Below are 20,906 nucleotides of genomic sequence, written 5' to 3' on the forward strand. Positions count from 1 at the left end.
TTGATAAAACTACGATGATATATTAAATCGATTTGTTTTTCATTTTTCACTTTAAAATAACTAGATTTTTAAGAAGAATTCTTTTAGATAAGCAATATTCATTGATTAAGATAATATTTTACAAATATTTTGAATTATTTTAATATTTTAAATTATTCAAATAAAAGTTATATATATACTATATTGTAGCATTTGATTCAATACATGTTATACTCTTTAAAGAAAAAATATATATTATTCAATAATTTGAAAGAATTAACCAGTTCAACTGGTATTTATAAAACTTTCAAATTGAAAAATATTTAATTTTAGGAGAATAGTATACAATATTATCAAATTAGTATATGAAGAAATATTAGAGTCGTAATGAAAGAAAAATTAAAAGCGGTTTAAATAACGATATAATTACAATTTTTTTTTCGAATTCTTGAAAAAAATCATGAATATCAATAATGAGTATTTACAATTTATAATTTAATTTAATATTACAACCATGATTGATACTCGGTTGCGTAAAAATAGATATAGATTGTTTGTCAGTGATAATGTGAATATCATATATAAATTATTTTAATTTATTTATTATATAATTTTAATTTTTTAATAATTATAAATGAATGTTATTTAAATAATCAATTGTCTCACTAGATATTAATAATAATTATACATGTATATAAATCAGATATTTAACAATAAATAATTAAAATTATCGTAATTTACTAAGAAATGTAACATATAATAATTTACATGCTGACACTGACACACACATATAACTTAATTTTAATTTATTAAGAATATTGTAAATAAAAAACTAACATTTATCCATATATGCATACGTTGAATTTCAAAAACTAAGATTTTTTTATTAAAATCAACTTTTATATTAACACTAATGTAAATTTTATATTATTATATATTATGATTGCAAGTCATTATGACTTCACTTATGCATTTTTTATTTTTTTAAATTGAGTAAGTTAATTATAAGTTAGTAGCGAACTCAGTAGTAATATAGACAATTACATATAGTTTATTTAAATAAAATTCAAAATTTTTGGAACTCTGTATTCAACATATACGTTAATTTTTAACTTTTTCTTTGTAAATATAGTAACGACATTCTACAAATTAAGTTTAATCGTTTCGTATTAAATGTACATTAACTATCCTGTTTATATTTATTCATTAAATACAAATTATAATACACAAACAAGAATATATATATTTTGCTTAATGAGTTATATTAGAAATATTGTATAATTTGTTAATGTCTTGTATAAAAATAACACACATTGATAAACAATCAACTTGTATTTGATATAATTTAGACATTATACAATATTTACAAATAATAATTAAACAACTAAAAATATTATAATTACATGATAAATATTTTTTTTTTATAAAATTACCCATACCTCGTACGAGTTATTATACTAGTTTATATTTATTAATGAACGACGGGTTTATTTTACTGGTTAAAGAATAGCTAATAAGATGATGATAACTCAACATTTGATAATACTTTCTGGAACGATTTTAAACACTAGCGATTCTCTACTTATTTTAACATTAGTTTGAACATTTTTCTTTTGCTCACATTAGTTTGAACATTTTTTTTGGCAGGGGTGAATAAAATAACTACTCTTTACGTGATTGAAATATTATTTAATCTTTTTCGTTTCCAAAACAATCGAGAGGAAACTTGTTTGAAAAATTTTCCACAACCTTTCCCCACTTTAAGATTCAGAACACCGACCTTTGCGTATGATTTCACTTCCTTATGATTTCACTTCCTTATCAACTTTTTACATTTGATTTTACTTTACTACGATTACGAGCTGTCATCGTGCAAGTTGTTAACCACTTGGATTTCATTGGTTATATGCATATTAGAAGTTTAGAACAGCGTGATTCGGCTCTATAGCAAATTGCATCGGAAAATATCATAAATCCCAAATATTTTTCCTAAAATTTCCTCCAAATACTGATGTGTCAAATTTCTAACTTGTAAGTTTCCTAATAATAATATGAAATTACGCGCATACATATACGCCCCCGAATTAAAATCTGTCACTTATATTTCACATTATTTGGTATAAAATTTGGAAAATAAATTTGGGATAAATATAAAATTTGGGAAATAAATTTGGGATAAATAGCAGCACTGCTACATTGCATCAGTGGGTGTTTGACCACATTTCTCTCAAGTGAAAAAGGCATTGTCATAATCAATAATGAATATCGGCAGAATTCTAAAATTAAAAAATTGACATGCTATGACCTCAAACAAAGTTCTCCTATTTTTTACTGCGGCCAAATTAGACTAAATTCAATCCAAATTTGAAAAGTACGTCTGAAGTTGTGACCAATTTTAGTCGAAATGACATATTTGTTTAATTATTTTTTTATCTTGATTAGCCGAAATGACATATTTGTTTAAGGCGGAAAAGTCCCACAAAACAATTGACCATACAAACATGAATTCGATCGAATTTGGTCAAATTTAAATATAGGAATGAACCAGAAAAGTTAACGTTGATTATTTTAAAATTCAGTACAAAGGGGAGAGTTTGCCGCCTAAAATTGTTTTAAAAATATTTTTGCCAAATTTGTTTGAATTAATAAATGTGATCAGAGTGCGATAATATAACTCAAATGATAAGTACTTATTTCTTGTCATTTCATGTGCTGAGAGAGAAATTTGGTTACAACACCCGATAATTATCGTGCTTGAATAACCGAACAGCCCTTGTTTCTCAGGTTTAGAGTTGCTGCTACAACCGTGGTAATGACAGTGTGACTGGTGTGATGTAGCTAAAAGTGTATGGTGCTTGAATGGAATTAGCAAAGATAACCACTACAAATAGCTGAGAATATCCTTCTAGGTCGACCAAAAGTACTCGAAAAATGATCATTGTGATTACACGTGTGGCGTAAATGGTGAAAATTCGAACCCTTTTTCCAACTGCATATATACTCTATATATAGGGATCAAGGTCAATGTAATTCTTTAGGGTTGGACTCTTGTTCCTGAGCAAGAAGTCACGTTGATGATAATTTAAAATCCAGTCCAATAATCGGCCCAACTGCTTCCCAGGTGAGTTTCTAGTGTCCATGCCTAACAGGACTCCTTCAATCCAATAAATTCATAAATTATAATATTTATCTTTCATTCCATGTAATTATCCTATATATATGAGTACTTATAACATTTAGAGTAATATGTTTTCATTCAAAAGTCGTCCTTTGAGGATAAGATAGATCCTTCTTTATTTTAGGAGGTACAGTCTGTAACGACCGAGAAATTACGACTATTTTGTGCTATATTAAATGATTGTTATGTGATTTATGATATTATAAGTTACCATTGATTATAAAAGGTTATCTCTTATGTGCTATATGTATTCTGTGTGGTTCGAGTTATTTTTGGGTATTTTATTACGTGTTAAATGAATGTATATTAAAAGTTATATTATCTAGGTTTCATTTTAATAGCTGATATTTCGTATAGAACAATTGGCCATATTTTTCATCATATGGCATATATCATATTGATTTTTCGAACATCTAGTTAATTTGAAAAATGTTTCGTTTCGTGAAAAATGATTTTTCGGGGCCCCTACTGGGACGTCAAAACCCACAAAAATCGTATTTTTGTTTTAAAAAAATTTTGGAACTGTCAAATATACAATATTTTTGTTTTTTTGGATTATTCGTAATTTTTGGAAAATTTTGACATAATTTTTGTATTTATTGAATTAAATATTATTCCCCGTTAATTATTAATTTTGGGCTAATTATTTTATTAAATGATATAATTAGATCCCAAATTATTTTAGGAATATTATTTTGTAAGTATAAATAGATTTTTATTTATTAATAATAAGTTTCAAAAATCAGATTTTTAATTAATTTTTCAGAAAAATAGAAAATCCTATATAATTCGTTCTTCGTGTTCTTGAGAATCGAACTCAAATTTGAAGGTGATGCCGGTTTCAGATTTTGATATTTTAGTAACCAAATCGAAGCCCTCGATCTCTTCTTTCATAATTCATTATCAAAATAACCAAACGATAGGTAAAATTTTAATTCTAATTTTTAGGGTTTATACTTGATTTTGGGGCTTTTTGATTCAATAGTTTTTAGATGTTCTTGATGGTTTCATAAGTTTCCTCGAATGATTTGCATTCGTTTTATGTACTTAATTGAGTTATTTGAGTATTAGAACTGTGAAGTCGAATAAAAGATTTTATTAAATTTTTTAATTCGATTTTTTGAGTTATTTGTTGATTGGTTGATGATTATACTGAGGGGAATAGATTGTAGGTGTTCCAGAATTTGTTTTCGTATATAAATCGTTGTATTTGAGTTAAAAATGAGAGAAAACGAGTTTCGCCGGATTTTTCTAAATTATCGCCGGCATTCATGGAGTTTCGACCGGAGTTAGCGAACTACGGTCGTTTCCGGTGATTATACTTGAGTTTGTGCTTCTGGGAATGTAAGGAAGTAATTAGGACAAAAAAATGAGTTGATTCGTAGGTTTTGGGGCCAGTTTGGGTTGGACGGAACCGGCGAATGTAACGACCGAAGTATTATGACTGTTTAATATGATGTTAAATGAATAATTATGTGATTTATGATACTATAAATTATGAATGATCATAAAAGATTATCTGTTATGTGATATATGTGTTCTGTGTGGTTCAAGATATTTTTCGGGTATTTTATCACGTGTTAAATGGAATTTATTTTAAAAGTTATACTATCCAAGTTTCGTTTTAGTAGCTGATATTTTGTATATAATAATTGGCTTTATTTTGCATCATATTGCATATACCACTGATTTTCTGAACATCCAGTTTATTTAGGAAATGTTTTGTTTCGTGAATAATGATCCGTCCCGGGCCCCTATCGGGACGTCAAAACCCACAAAAGTCGTATTTTTATTTTTATAAAATTGTGGGACTTTCAAATATTCAATACTTTTGCATATTTGGATTATTCGTAATTTTTGGGAAATTTTGACATAATTTTTGTATTTATTGGATTAAAAATTATTCCCCGTTAATTATTGATTTCAGACTAATTATTTTTATTAAATGATATGTTACACCCGACATTTCTGTGTAATATTAATTGTAATTTTGGTGTAATTATAAAGCCGAATGCCAATATATTCAACTATTGTATGCTTGTGTGAATGAGAATTTCTGCGTCTTAAATTTTCGATATGTGGTATATGATTTTTCAAATCAAAAGTTTATTTATTTCTTTCGTTTTTTTTGATTTATAAGGAATATTTTAAACCTTGAATAAATTTCTTTTTAAAAGTTATTTTGCTCACAAATTTCAAAAGTAGTTTTATAAAATTTCCAAAAATCCAAGCTATTTTATGGTATAAATTTTATAATTTTTGAACTTGTGTTTTATTTTATAAAATTAAATCTTTATAAGTATTAATTGTCATAATTAGCAAATTACATAGTTATCCTTACATGCAAATCCTTTCAATTCAATCCAAAAGGGCTAAAGAGTCAATAACCACCCCACTAACTCTTATTTTCTAGCCAAATACCTTCTTTACCCTTGCATGCAAATTGAACCAATTACAAGTGGAAGGGTAATCATGTCAATTCCTATTTGCACTCACATTTGTCAACACAAAAACCATAAAACAAGTAAAGACATGATCATTTCACACATCACTCACCACCACACTCATTCTTCTCTCCCTCCTCTCTCTCACTCTCGGCTACTCCCTCCTTCACTCTCGGCTTTTAGCCGAAACCACCCCCTCCCCATTTTTCTTCATTCCTCAACCAAGCTTCCACCCTCTATACAAGTAAATGTTACTTCCCATACCATGATCACTCATATTTCAAAGAGTTTTGAGTAGAAAGTTTAAGTTTTAAGGTTGCATGTAAAGGTTTTAGTTGAAACTCAAAGTACAACCTTGATTCTTATGAGTTTAGGGTTGTTTTTGAGAGGACTACAAGGGATGGAGAAGTGCCAAGTCTTGAGAAGGAAACTCTTGACGATTAAATGGCCATTCCCTTCCATTTCATTCGGCCATGACCATAGGGGAGCCGAATGAATGGTCCTTAAGACTATTCTTGTTGCTTTGTTCAATTTTTGCATGTTTATGTGATAATGGCTTGAATTTTATGGTGAAAATTTGATGAAACTCCTTGCATGCTAAGTGATCATCTAGATATAGCTCATGCTAGGCTTGCATGTAAATTTCTTGGTAAAACATATTTAGAAAACATGTTGTTTGGCTTGCAAAACTCGAGGACATGCATGCATGTGAATTTCTCTTAGAATGTTATAAGATTTTGATCATTTGGAAAGATTTTGTTAGTAAGCTTTAATTTCAGTAGGATTAAGGTGTTAATATTGATTAATGCTCCTTGATGCATGGTAATAATTCGTGGTTATCTTTTATAAAAATGCATATCTTGTTGTTTCAAAAACTTAATGATTTGTGAGTTGTGAAGTGTAGTTTCTTTTGTTTTTCCATAATTATACCATAGATAAAGGATGATCTCCACCAAAGTTATTTTGAGAATAAGGGAGTTAGTTCAGTAGATCACCATGTTTAAGTCTTGGTTTGGGTATTGGGTTGTTGGTAGTTGAGCTTGTCAAGTCAAAACCTTGGAGAAAGGAGAGTTATAGTTTCTGCAGAAAATCAGTTTAGTACCCTGAGGTTTAGTGATAAGTGACATTTTATACCACTTAGAACGTCTTAAAATGGCTTAAATTGGTGTCTTGAAATCAAGTATTTTGTGTATTTGATGCGTTTTTCTAGTGTTTATGCATTTCAGGGTATTAGTTGCATTTCGGGGGAGGAATCATCAAGAATAAGCCTTGGCATGTGTTCACCGTTGCGAAAGGAAAGAAACGGGCAGATTACGGCGAAGAAACAGAGCAAAATCAGATTTTTTCCAGTAGAGGTCTGAGCGGCCGCACAGGGTCGGGGAAAAAAATATATTATTTTAGGACTTCTACTTCTGTTTGGTTTCCACTTCTATGTAATCTGAGTTTTATGGGACTATTATATAAGTAGATTTGAGACGTTTTTCACAAGAGGGGGATTGAAAAAGATCGTGTTTTTACGCAAGGAGCGAAGGAGATAAGGAAGAAGACCGATTTAGCACACTGCAACGAAGAGGAAGCATATCTTCTTGTGATTCTTGTTTCGTTGTAACGTTGGATGCTAGTTTTCTTGCTTTGAACTTATTTACTCTTGTGACGTACTCTGTTTTAATATAATTAGTTTAGTTATTATTTTCTTGTGTTTGTTTATCATGATTTCATATGAACCCATGATGACGATAAGTGCTATTATGGGCTAATCGTGATCATGGGGTTGCAACAGATTTATTATGGAATTCTTTAGTTAATTGTTTAATACTTTAGTGTGTGATGATTGTATGATATCTAGTATTGGTTGTGCGTAGTCGTCTTATGTGCGTCGCGAACATATAAGATAGGGTATTAATCTCTTGTGAAGCGACGGTGGATCTTGAGATTTAGAACTTGCCATGCTAGCATAGGTTCATGTACGTTTTATATGATTAGTGGGTAACTCTAACAGTTTTATTTGCCCTATATAATCAAAAGGAATAACTTGTGCTTAAATCGTTGTGTTGTCAATTTCTGTAGACATATAGGAACTCAACATAATTGATGACTATTCAACTTCTATCTTAAGTGTGGATGCTTGGTAGAATGGTATTAGTACAATGAAAGTTGGCTTTTATCAGTTTCGTGTTATTCGATTAATATCATCACTGTCACATGCTAAAGGTAATAACAATGGCTATTGAAGGAAGTAATAATGAAGTTGTGATCTCATGAGTGTTTTATTGTTGATAAGTTGAAGTGTTAGTTAAGTGATTAATTAAGTAGTTAATTGTAGTTAATATTTAATCAACAATTTTAAGTATTAGTGTCTTAACATTGAGAAGTAATCATACATTGGTGAGTGAGTTCAATTAGACAATAATTTAGTCTGAGTCTCTGTGGAACGAACTAGAAAATATTCTATATTACTTGCGAACGCGTATACTTGCGTGAATATTAGTGCGTGTTTTCGCCCTAACAAGTTTTTGGCGCCGCTGCCGGGGACTCGGCGTATTTGTTTAGTTTATGTACTTACCATCATTGGTCATTAGGACTCAGTGATTAGGACGTAGTAGTTAATTATTGTTTTCGGTTGTGTTTCAGGTACTTTAGCAAGCGTTTATGCAAACTCGTTCTCGTGCTCGCAAGAGGACTTTAGATACAGCTGAGGAGACAGACGAAGTTCTTAATATTCCGGAGAAGTTAGATTTTGAGGATTCGGATTCAGGAACTGAGCAGAAAGAACCAGGAAACATGGGAGATCATATTGTTCAAGCTGATCCAGCTCTTATGGATTTTTCTCGGCCTAAAATTGATGACATTCAGTCAAGCATCCTTCATCCGGCTATTCAAGCTAACACCTTTGAAATCAAGCCGGGCACTATTCAGATGGTGCAGAATTCTGTTTCTTTTGGAGGAGCGGCAACTGAAGACCCCAACATGCACATAAGGAATTTTGTCGAGATCTGCAGCACTTTTAAGTACAATGGCGTGACTGATGAGGCTATCAAGTTGAGGCTTTTCCCATTCTCACTGAGGGACAAGGCTAAAGACTGGTTACATTCTGAACCAACTGGGTCCATCACTACGTGGCAAGATCTTGCGCAAAAGTTTCTGGTGAAGTTTTATCCGATGGCAAAGACTGCTGCTATGAGGAGTGCTCTTACTCAGTTTGCGCAGCAACCTACAGAATCTATGTGCGAGGCTTGGGAACGTTACAAGGAAATGTTGAGAAAATGTCCACATTATGGAATGCCGGATTGGATGGTGATCACTGGTTTCTATAATGGTTTGGGGGCCCAATCTCGGCCCATGCTTGATGCAGCAGCTGGAGGCGCTGTAATAACCCCCAAAATTTTCAACTTTTTGTAACCCTTGTGAATAGTGTTTTAGCTGAATGAGAAAACTTTTCATGCCACACTATATAGGGGTTCTGTTATGGATATTCTGGGATATTATTAGTACTCTATGTAGTATATAAGTGTATGTAAAGATCGTCAGAATCCAATTCCGAACACTTGGATTTTTCCCGAAAATCCACTAGATACGGAGAGAATTGAGTATAAGGTAACAGGATAAAAAGGATTTAAATTAAAGGATTATAATAGAGGATCATAAAAAGGAATATAATGTATTGAGAAAGGTTAAGGGAACCTAAGTAATAAGATCCCGGGTATGATCCTTCAAACGATAAACGAAAACGAAAGTTAAGTGAACCGTATAACAGATCAACGGTCATTAGGCAAACAATTAGGAAGTTAAGCAAAGGGATTAGAGGGAGTGATGTCACCCAACCAATGAGAGGAGGACAAGGAGGGAAAGATGACATCACAACATGACATAGGCATGACATGGGAAGGAAGGAGGTGTGGTTGAATGAGAACCACACAAATTCAAGGGCAACAAGGTAATTAACTAAATCAAACACAAAAACAAATCAACCAAGCCAAGAAAATTCATTCTTCATCAAAATCAAAAAGAAACCAAGGCTTTGTTCTTGAGAGCTCTCGGCTTTTTACTATTCAAAAGGCAAGAAATTTCAAAAATTCAAGATCCAAGCTTCCTAAATTGGTGAGTTAATTCCCTAATCATCTTCATGCTTAGTTAGGGCTATATCATGAGTTTAAGCCATTAATTCCTTCTCAATCTTCTTCATTTAATCAAAGAAGAAGACTATGAATAGTGTTTTCAAGTTTTTAACTTGAAATTTTTCTTGTTTTCCTTGAAGATCCAAGCATTCCTAAGACTTCTCAAAGCTTCTTAAGGCTTCCTAGCTCCTCCCACCACTTCAAGGAAGGTATATCATCTCCAAACCCTAGATTCCTATGTATTATAAGATGATTTTGATTAGTAGGGTGATATTGTAGCTTGATGTTTGTGATTTAGAGTTTGTGATTGAAATGGTATTGAATCGGATTGGTAAATCTTGTTGTTTTGGTTAAAAGAATGTAGTTTAGTTAAATTCAAGCTTATGCATAAGTATGAATGTTAAAATTGAATTGGTTGGGGTTGTTATGATGTGATAAGGATGGATGTTGGTTGTATGTTGGATTTGAGGTTGAATTGGGTTGGTTTTGAATGGTTTTAAATTGGGAAATCGCGTAAACATAGCCGTCGTAACGTCCGATTTTCTTTTGACTGTTTTTGTGCATAACATTAGGACCCGAGAACTCCCTGCTAGATTATGACCATTGCCATGTTTAGATAGCTTATGTTACGAGCTTCATTTTGATCGGTAGTTCGTTCGATTCCGATGCACGGTTTAGGAGAAACGACCGTTTCAAGTAACGGCGTTTCGCGAACGAAACTTTTCCCCTCGCTTTACTTTGAAACATAGGTTAAAGACCAAAAAGGGTTAATTAATGTATGAAACATTTATGGTAAGTGTGTTAGGCAGTTGGTAAGACACTCGCGAAGGAATCGCCTTAAAACTCGTAAAGGTTAAATTATTAAAAATGGTGGAGCCGAGGGTACCCGAGTGACTTAAGCGAATCAGTAAGCGCAAAACAAGCGTTAGAGTCTAAGTTAGTTAAAGAATAGATTACAAGTGACTTTGGTTTAATTCCAACTTACTTGTTGTTTATAGGTTACCAGACTCGTCCCGAGCCTTTTATCACCCCAAGTCGCTCAGGCAAGTTTTCTACCCGTTATACTGTTGTTGTGATGTATATATGTATATGCATTATCTTGCGATAGATGCATGATGTTTATATTAGCAAATGTTGCAATATATTGAAGCATGCTGATATGGTATATATATGCATGCCTGTTTCGTATTCTTGCCATATATATCTGTTGGTTCAGTTGCATAATACCTATGCTAGAGGAAAGCGGTAATTTGCATATACCCTTAGTATAGGGACCCAAAGGTGAAAACATTTTCTAAAACCGGGAGTCGAGGATCCCGAGTAGATTTTGTATATATATATATTTATATATATATATATGGTCATAGTTTTCAAAAACTATTAATCAAATAAGGGTTATTCGATAACTTTATATTAATTATTGAATATTACTTGAATATTCTTTTGAGGACTTACGACTCCTTTTATTGTATTAATTGAATATTATTTGAATATTCATTTGAGGATGTATGACTCCTTTATTTTTATTTAATAAATATTATTTATAATATTCATTCGAGGTATTATGACTCCGCTTATTACTGAAATATATTCTTTATTTTATTAAAGAATAAGGTGTCAATAATCAAACTTATTTTCGATTATTCAAATAAAGATAGTACTTTCATATAAGTATATCTTTGGTTATTTGATATCCATTTCAAGTATAAGTTTTAATACTTCTACTTCGATTATTTTTATAAAGATTATTCTTTATGGGAATATTATTTAAATAATAATATTCAAACATTTTCTAAATATAATGGGGACTGATTTACTTCATTAAATCAGCTTTACTCCAAACACTCTTTAAAGTGTTTTCGAGTCTTCAAAATGATTTTTAAAAGTTAGAGCGGATCCCACAAACTCATTTTTATATTTAAGATCTTCCTTTTTAAGGGGATTTAAATACTCGCTCAAAACCTGAGGGATCCGGCTCTGTGGTGTATTTTATATTCGCAACAAGGTTGCAGTTTTGGTAAATGAATTGATTACTTACCCAACGTTCGGGAAGTAAGTCCATCTATTGAGTCGGCATAAGCAGCATGGGCTCAGTGGGCGTCCATGATAGTGTAAGTGGCTCAGTGGGAGTCCATCAAATGCATAAGTGGCAGTCCAACATAAGGTCCTATTGCGACCAAGGGTGATGACCAGTGGGGAATTCGTCCATCTACTAGTAGAAAAGGTTACTTATGGGTATCTTTGCCTGATCAGCAAGATATCTGGTTTATGCCAAATTCTTTTCCTTTCCAAATTTATTGGATATTGCAATTCTGTTCATACTTTACATGACAGAGGTTTTCAGGAAATTGTATACAGAAGATGTATATGTGGATATATATATATATCAGAACTTAATGAAGTATATCATGACTTCATTTCCTTTAATAATACTTCAAAGATTTAATCTATTCAAATCTTGTCTTGTAGTCTCATCTATGTGATGAACTGTTGAAAGCTCATTATACTTTGAACAGTGGTAGTTCAAGTAGCTTTATAAATGATATAAGTGTAGTGAAGTATTTGGTAACTTCATCCCTTGTTTTTACTTATATCTAGTAAGTAATTATCTTACACACGATAAAAGATTCTAGTAAGTATCCATTTAGATACTTATATTATTATTATCACTATATATTATCTTGCGAGCTGTAAGGCTCACTCTTGCTTTATTTCTTCATCACACAACAACAGTTAGGAAAGATGGCCAGACTCCAGCAGACCCAGTGCAAGCGCGTGGGAAGCGTCCCGCGTCTTCCCGATGATGTTGTGGCTGCTATAGCTGCAGAGGTAGATCTATTGGTAGATCAGGCATTCTATTTTTGAGAATCAATTATGTATAATTATAACTTGTGGCAGATAATGGCAATTAACTGTAAATTTATCAAGTAATCATTTTGGGTTGTAATAACTTTTAAATTGTGGATTCAAAGACTTGTACTTATTTCAATTTCATCTCTGAGACTATAACGGGTTGTGGTGTGTGTTAGTGTGGGGTCACAGCATAAGGTTATTATTATTAATTAAGTGAAGTGATATTGTGGAAAGAAAGACCGTGACGACCCGGATCCCCGACCCCGGATCTGGGGGTGTTACAGGCGCCTTATGGGCTAAAAGCTATACTGAGGCGTATAATCTTATAGAAACGATGGCTGCGAATGAGCATCAAAACCCAACTCAGAGGATGACGTCAGGCAAGGTAGCAGGTATTCTGGAAGTTGATGCAGCCACCGCTATTGCAGCCCAGCTCCAAGCGCTATCAATGAAGGTTGATTCTCTGGCTACATATGGAGTTAATCAAATAGCTATGGTTTGTGAGCTTTGTGCAGGTTCTCATGCTACGGATCAGTGTTCTCTTGTCAACGAATCTGTTCAGTATGTGAATAACTATCAGCGACAACAGCAGCCTGTGCCAGTAACCTATCATCCTAACAACAGAAATCATCCAAATTTCAGCTGGGGAAATAATCAGAATGCTATTCAGCCACCATATCAGCAAGGAGTGAGTAAACAGTTTAACCCACCTGGATTCCAGCAACCACAGCAGTATGCTACAAGGCAATCATATCCTCAATAGGGAAGTACAGCTGCACCTATTAGTGCTGATTTTGAGGAACTTAAGCTGTTATGCATGAGTCAGGCGGTTTCTATCAAGACCTTGGAAAATCAAATCGGTCAATTAGCCAATGCAGTGCTCAATCGTCAACCTGGCACCCTTCCCAGTGACACGGAAGTACCAGGCAGGAAGGAAGCTAAAGAGCAAGTCAAGGCTATTACCTTAAGGTCTGGAAAAGTTGCTGATGCTGAAAAGGCAAAAGAAGGAGAAGCTGGAATTAGAGATGAATAATCTAAGCAAAAGGAGAAAGCGGCGGAGCCAAGGAAGACTACCGTTGAACACACTCTGCCTGAGCCTAATACAGGGGAGAAACAACTCTATCCTCCACCACCTTTTCCTAAGAGATTGCAGCAACAAAAGCTGGATAGACAGTTCAGGAAGTTTCTGGAGGTGTTCAAGAAACTTCACATCAATATACCTTTCGCTGAGGCTCTGGAGCAAATGCCTAGTTATGCGAAGTTTATGAAGACTATTCTTTCAAGGAAGGTGAAACTAAGCAAAAGGAGAAAGCGGCGGAGCCAAGGAAGACTACCGTTGAACACACTCTGCCTGAGCCTAATACAGGGGAGAAACAACTCTATCCTCCACCACCTTTTCCTAAGAGATTGCAGCAACAAAAGCTGGATAGACAGTTCGGGAAGTTTCTGGAGGTGTTCAAGAAACTTCACATCAATATACCTTTCGCTGAGGCTCTGGAGCAAATGCCTAGTTATGCGAAGTTTATGAAGACTATTCTTTCAAGGAAGGTGAAACTGGATGACCTTGAAACCGTTACTCTCACGGAAGAATGCAGCGCTGTTCTGCAGCAAAAGTTACCACCAAAACTGAAAGATCCAGGAAGCTTCACCATACCTTGCACCATTGGCAATCTGACTTTTGACAAGTGCCTTTGTGATTTGGGAGCAATCATTAATCTGATGCCGTTGTCGATCTTTAAAAAGCTGGATCTGCCTGATCCAAAACCCACATACATGTCGCTACAATTGGCTGATCGTTCCATTACTTACCCAAGGGGCATAGTGGAGGATGTGCTCGTCAAGGTGGATAAGCTCTTCTTTCCTGCAGATTTTGTTATTTTAGATTTTGAGGAAGATAAGAAGATTTCCATAATCTTGGGAAGGCCTTTCTTGGCTACTGGCCGTACCTTGATAGATGTGCAAAAAGGTGAACTTACTATGCGGGTACAAGATCAGGATGTGACCTTCAACGTATTCAAGGCAATGAAATTCCCTACAGAAGATGAGGAGTGCTTAAAAGTGGATGTGATTGATTCTGCGGTTACTTCGGAACTCGATCGCATGCTAATGTCTGATGCATTGGAAAAGGCCTTAGTGGGGGATTTTGACAGGGATGATGAAGATGGCAACGAGCAATTACAATATCTGAACGTTTCTCCCTGGAAGCGAAAGCTGGACATACCGTTTGAATCTCTTGGTACTTCTGACCTTAAGAATGCTGAAGGAAAACTCAAACCATCAATAGAGGAAGCACCTACCTTGGAGCTCAAACCATTACCTGAATACTTGAGGTATGCTTTTTTAGGTGATTCATCTACATTACCTGTTATTATTTCATCTGACCTTTCAGGTAGTGAGGAAGACAAGCTCTCAAGGATTTTGAGAGAATTCAAATCGGCTATTGGATGGACCATAGAAGACATTAAGGGGATAAGTCCTTCATATTGTATGCATAAAATTCTGTTAGAGGAAGGTAGTAAGCCAACTGTGGAACAGCATCGAAGACTGAATCCTATCATGAAGGAGGTGGTGAAGAAAGAAATTCTGAAATGGCTAGATGCAGGCATCATTTATCCTATTTCTGACAGCTCGTGGGTGAGCCCCGTACAATGTGTACCTAAGAAAGGAGGTATCACTGTGGTCGCAAATGAAAAGAATGAGCTCATCCCCACTCGAACAGTTACAGGATGGAGAGTATGCATGGATTATAGAAAATTGAACAAAGCCACAAGGAAGGATCACTTCCCTCTTCCATTTATTGATCAGATGCTCGACAGGTTGGCGGGTCATGAGTATTTTTGTCTTCTGGATGGTTATTCAGGGTATAATCAGATTTGTATTGCACCAGAGGATCAGGAAAAGACTACCTTCACTTGTCCATTTGGCACGTTTGCTTTTCGCAGAGTTTCCTTTGGGTTATGTGGCGCCCCAGCCACTTTTCAGAGATGTATGATGGCTATATTCTCTGACATGATTGGAAATAATGTCGAAGTGTTCATGGACGACTTCTCCGTCTTTGGACATTCATATGATGAATATTTGAATAATCTGCGCGCCGTACTCAAAAGATGCGTGGAAACTAATTTGGTGCTCAATTGGGAGAAATGTCATTTTATGGTGCGTGAAGGCATTATTCTTGGGCATAAGGTCTCTAACAAGGGTCTGGAGGTGGACAAGGCCAAGGTGGGAGTCATTGAAAATCTTCCCCCACCTAATTCTGTGAAAGGAATCCGTAGTTTTCTTGGTCATGCGGGTTTTTATCGGCGATTCATCATGGACTTTTCAAAGATATCTAAGCCGTTGTGCAATTTGCTTGAGAAAGATGTGCTTTTCAAATTTGATGATGAATGTTTGGCAGCATTCGAGACTCTCAAGAAGAGTTTGATCACTGCACCAGTTATTACAGCACCAGATTGGACAGAACCGTTTGAGATGATGTGTGATGCGAGTGATTATGCGGTAGGTGCAATTCTGAGACAACACAAGAAAAATCTCTTCCATGTGGTCTACTATGCGAGTAAGACTTTAAATGGGGCCCAATTGAACTACACCACTACTGAGAAGGAGCTTTTAGCTATAGTCTTTGGTTTCGAGAAATTTCGATCTTATCTACTTGGTACGAAAGTAACAGTATTCACTGATCATGCGGCTATTCGCTATCTAGTTTCCAAGAAGGATTCGAAGCCGAGACTCATTCGTTGGGTGCTTTTACTTCAGGAATTTGAGTTAGAGATCAAGGACAGAAAAGGTACTGAGAATCAAGTAGCTGACCATCTCTCTAGGTTGGAGAATCACGATTCTACTTCACAAGATAAGACGTTAATCAATGAATCTTTTCCGGATGAGCAGTTGTTCGCAGTTCAGGAGGAAGAACCATGGTTTGCAGATATTGTAAACTATCTCGTCAGCAATGTAATGCCTCCTAATTTGACATCCACTCAAAAGAAGAAGTTTCTGCATGAGGTGAAGTGGTATATGTGGGATGAACCATATTTGTTTAGACAGGGAGCTGACCAGATCATCAGGAGATGTATACCGTTCTGTGAGACGGAGGGGATATTACGAGACTGGCATTCCACGGTTTATGGTGGACACTATGGTGGTGAGAAGACAGCAGCTCGTATTCTGCAAGCAGGTTTTTTTTGGCCTACTTTGTTCAGGGATGCTCATCAGTTTGTTTTAAGGTGTGATCGTTGCCAAAGAGTGGGAAATTTGACAAAGAAGGATGAGATGCCATTAAATGTGATGCTTGAAGTCGAGGTCTTTGATGTTTGGGGAATCGATTTCATGGGGCCTTTTATCTCGTCTTGTAATAATCAATACATCTTGCTGGCAGTCGATTATGTCTCAAAATGGGTAGAAGTTAAAGCTTTACCGACAAATGATGCAAAGGCAGTGCTAAATTTTCTTCATAAGCAAATTTTCACAAGGTTTGGAATACCTCGGGTAATCATAAGTGATGAAGGATCGCATTTCTAGAACCGTAAGTTCACTTCTATGATGCAGCGTTATAATGTGAATCATCGAGTAGCTACTGCCTATCATCCGCAAACAAATGGTCAAGCGGAAGTATCTAACAGAGAGATAAAGCGCATTCTAGAGAAGGTTGTTTGTCCGTCAAGGAAGGATTGGTCTTTAAAGCTCGATGAAGCTGTTTGGGCTTACAGAACAGCATACAAAACTCCACTTGGTATGTCACCGTTTCAGTTGGTGTACGGTAAGGGATGTCATCTACCTGCGGAGTTTGAGCATAAGGCCTACTGGGCATTGAAAAAGTTGAACCTGGATTTAGATGCAGCTAGTAAGAAAAGAATGCTTCAGCTTAATGAACTTGATGAATTTCGACTTCAAGCGTACGAGAATAACAAAATGTATAAGGAAAAGGTGAAGAGGTGGCACGATAGGAAGCTACATCCTAAGTTATTTGTGCCAGGGCAACAAGTTCTCTTATTCAACTCTCGGCTCCGACTTTTTTCTGGGAAGTTGAAATCAAGGTGGTCTGGACCTTTTATTGTCAAAACTGTGTTTCCACATGGAGCGGTGGAAATTTTTGAGGATGATCCGGACCAAGCATTCAAGGTTAACGGTCAGCGGTTAAAGCACTACTATGGGGACATGGCAAACCGAGAAGTGGTTAGTGCCATTTTGTTGACTACTTGAGAAGGGTACGAAACGTCAAGCTAATGACGAAAAAGAAGCGCTGCGTGGGAGGCAACCCATGAATTGTTGTTACAGGAACCCTTAGAAGTTAATAACCTATCCAAAAACACAAAAAATCAGAAAACAGGGGCTGAAATTTTTTTTTTCCAGTGACCCCCTGAGCGCCCGCTCAGCTTTGCTGAGCGACCGCTCAGGGGTCGAGTACCCGAACTTTTTTTTACAGTTCATATAAAAAAAACAGTTGTAGCCCATAAACCCACGATTTGTTCCCACTACCCCATCATTTTAACCCTTAATTCCCAAACCCTAATCTAATCCACACCCTATATATACATACACCTATCCTACATATCTCCCACAAAATTCCTACACTTTAACTCTCTCCCAAACACCAAAACTCAGTTCTTACACATTTTTTTTCACGAATCAATGGCACCCAAGAGAGCACGCACTATTGACAGCAGCAGCACAGTTCCTATTGCTGATTCATCGAGGGGTACTGCTGCAAGGCCTCGGTTAACTGACAGAGCTGCGGAGGAGGAGTACACTAGGCTTTTGGGGAAGCCGATTCTGAAGGAGAGAGGGTTTTTACCATCGGGGAGGGATGGTGAGTTGCTGCCCATGATTGCAGAGAAGGGGTTGATAGCTTTCTGCGAGTTGCCCGAAGCAGTGCCGATGAGTGTGGTTCGCGAGTTCTATGCGAACGCGAAGGCCAAAAAGAATGGGTTTTCTGTGGTCCGAGGGCTGACAGTTGATTATCACCCTACGGCGATTCTCCGTGTGATTGGACAGCGAGAGAGGAAGCCCGAGGAGGAGAACTGGAATGAAAAGACTGCTGAGGACTTTGACTTGGATTTGATTTGTGCGACTCTTTGTCGACCGGGCACAGTTTGGACCTTCAGGACCGGCACTAATGAGTATCGTCATTTTCCGGCGATCGCCATGAACAGGTATGCCCGTGCATGGAATGCATTTATTTGTGCTAATATTTTGCCTTCTTCACATACACACGAGGTCACAGTTGAGAGAGCACAGTTGTTGTGGGGAATTCTGAATGAGGAGTACTATGTGGACCTTGGTGAGTTTATCTACCAAGGAATTCTGAAGTTTTTGAGGGGAGCGAAGCATATGAACATCCCTTATGCATCCACGGTTACGAAGCTATGCCAAGCAGTGGGAGTGAACTGGCCGGCTCATGAGCAGTTGCAGTTGCCGGCAGCTCCGATTGATTCTGGCACTCTGAATGGGATGCAGGAGTGGACCGGTGGTGAGCTTGAGGAGCATGGGCTGGGTTATCATCTTCCAAGAGGGCGTCCAACACGAGGTGCTACTATGGCTAGGCCAAGGCGTGATGAGGCTGGTTCTTCGAGAGCTCAGGAGGGTGCTGGGTTGGCTGATGCTCAGTATAGGAGGCTTTCACGGCGGATGGATGCCATGTATGAGACGCAGAGCAGGTTTGCTCAGGAGCTCACCCTTGCGTTAGGGACTGCTTTTCGGGGCCTTGGAGCTGATATCCAGTGGCCAGTTTTTGGTGAGGACTCTGCATACCCGCCGCCTGATACTCCACCCACTGAGGGTGATGATGATGACTCCGAGTAGGTATACCCTGTGTTCCTTTCTACTACCTTCACTGAGGACAGTGAAGATTTTAAGTTTGGGGGTGGTAGTGAAGGAATATTGTGTGTGTGTCATATAGCTGCATATTCATGATAGTTTAGTTCATATAGTTGCATAATTTATGCCATATAGTTTTTTTTGTTATGTATGTCATGTAGCTCATGCATTTACCATGATCCCTTTTGCAATGATTTATCGACTGAATTATGATATTGATGCGAGTGTAGTGATAGCATTAAAGTGATATTAAGTCGTGTAGGTTGATATGCATGCTAGAAACACTTGTAATTCCACTAAGTCTTAGAGAATGCGTAAGGGCTAGATTGTTGTTATGATTTGGTTGTTTTCGAGGTTAATCTACTTATTATGCTTAGAATTCGATAATAGGTTCTTAGTGATAAAGGCATGAAAAAGAAAAAAAAATTTTGGAGAAGAAAAAATGGAATTTGTTGCTAGTTGTGGCTAGGCGTCAAATGGCTAGTAGCCGGCTCGCATATGGTGCGAGTAGTCTAGGGTTGAGCAAGATGGAGCGAAACGCACTTGCTCAGAAGTTATAAAAAAAAAATAGTTTATGCATAATTGATCTAGAGTGGGCTCTTTGATATTCGAGTTATTAAGTTCTTAGGGGACTTTGTGCCTAGTGACCTAAGGCTTTTAGAGTCTGGGATCCGCTAACCTAACGCTCGTTACATGGATACCATTGTATAAGTCTTTTGTGGACCTCACTCATTGCACGGTCAAATAAGCATTTGTGTTGTGAATAAAAAGCACGATTCCGTAATAAGCTCCAGAATTCTTGTAGTGTTGTATATCACTTTGTGCCTAGAATTTTTTATTCTTTGTATAATCATTGGATTGCCTTGAGGATAGTCTAGTCATAATAATTGGTCTAGTTCCGAAGCATATCTGTTAAGCATTTGCATACACCACGTTTCTGGCTGTATGTCCGTTTGCATGAGTTTATTGATCTTTAGTTGTCTAACTGCATTCGTTGAGATGTTGCAATTTGGTTGGTTAATCGTAGTAAGGGGGATCGCTGCATTTTTATATAGATTGCATTCATGCATGTTTTTTTTATTTGTTTTTGAGTCTGTGACGCTTGAGGACAAGCATCGATTTAAGTTTGGGGGTGTGATAAGTAGCATTTTATACCACTTAGAACGTCTTAAAATGGCTTAAATTGGTGTCTTGAAATCAAGTATTTTGTGTATTTGATGCGTTTTTCTACTGTTTATGCATTTCAGGATATTAGTTACATTTCGGGGGAGGAATCATCAAGAATAAGCCTTGGCATGTGTTCACCGTTGCGAAAGGAAAGAAACGGGCAGATTACGGCGAAGAAACGGAGCAAAATCAGATTTTTTCCAGTAGAGGTCTGAGCGCCCGCTCAGCATTGCTGAGCGGCCGCGCAGCAAGCTGAGCGCCCGCTCAGCTATGCTGAGCGGCCGCTCAGGGTCGGGGAAAAAATATATTATTTTAGGACTTCTACTTCTGTTTGGTTTCCACTTCTATGTAATCTGA

The 20,906-nt window shown here is 36.2% G+C and overlaps 1 non-coding gene across 1 annotated transcript; it reads right to left on the reverse strand.

The window, feature by feature from the left end:
- Nucleotides 1-8,775: 8,775 nt before the first annotated feature.
- Nucleotides 8,776-8,882, reverse strand: LOC141722542 (small nucleolar RNA R71). The gene has a single exon (XR_012575558.1). It is a non-coding gene; the product is annotated as a small nucleolar RNA R71 (small nucleolar RNA).
- Between the last annotated feature and the right edge of the window lie 12,024 nt (nt 8,883-20,906).

This window comes from Apium graveolens, chromosome 4 (genome assembly GCF_009905375.1).
Source record: "Apium graveolens cultivar Ventura chromosome 4, ASM990537v1, whole genome shotgun sequence".
NCBI classification, from domain to species: domain Eukaryota; kingdom Viridiplantae; phylum Streptophyta; class Magnoliopsida; order Apiales; family Apiaceae; genus Apium; species Apium graveolens.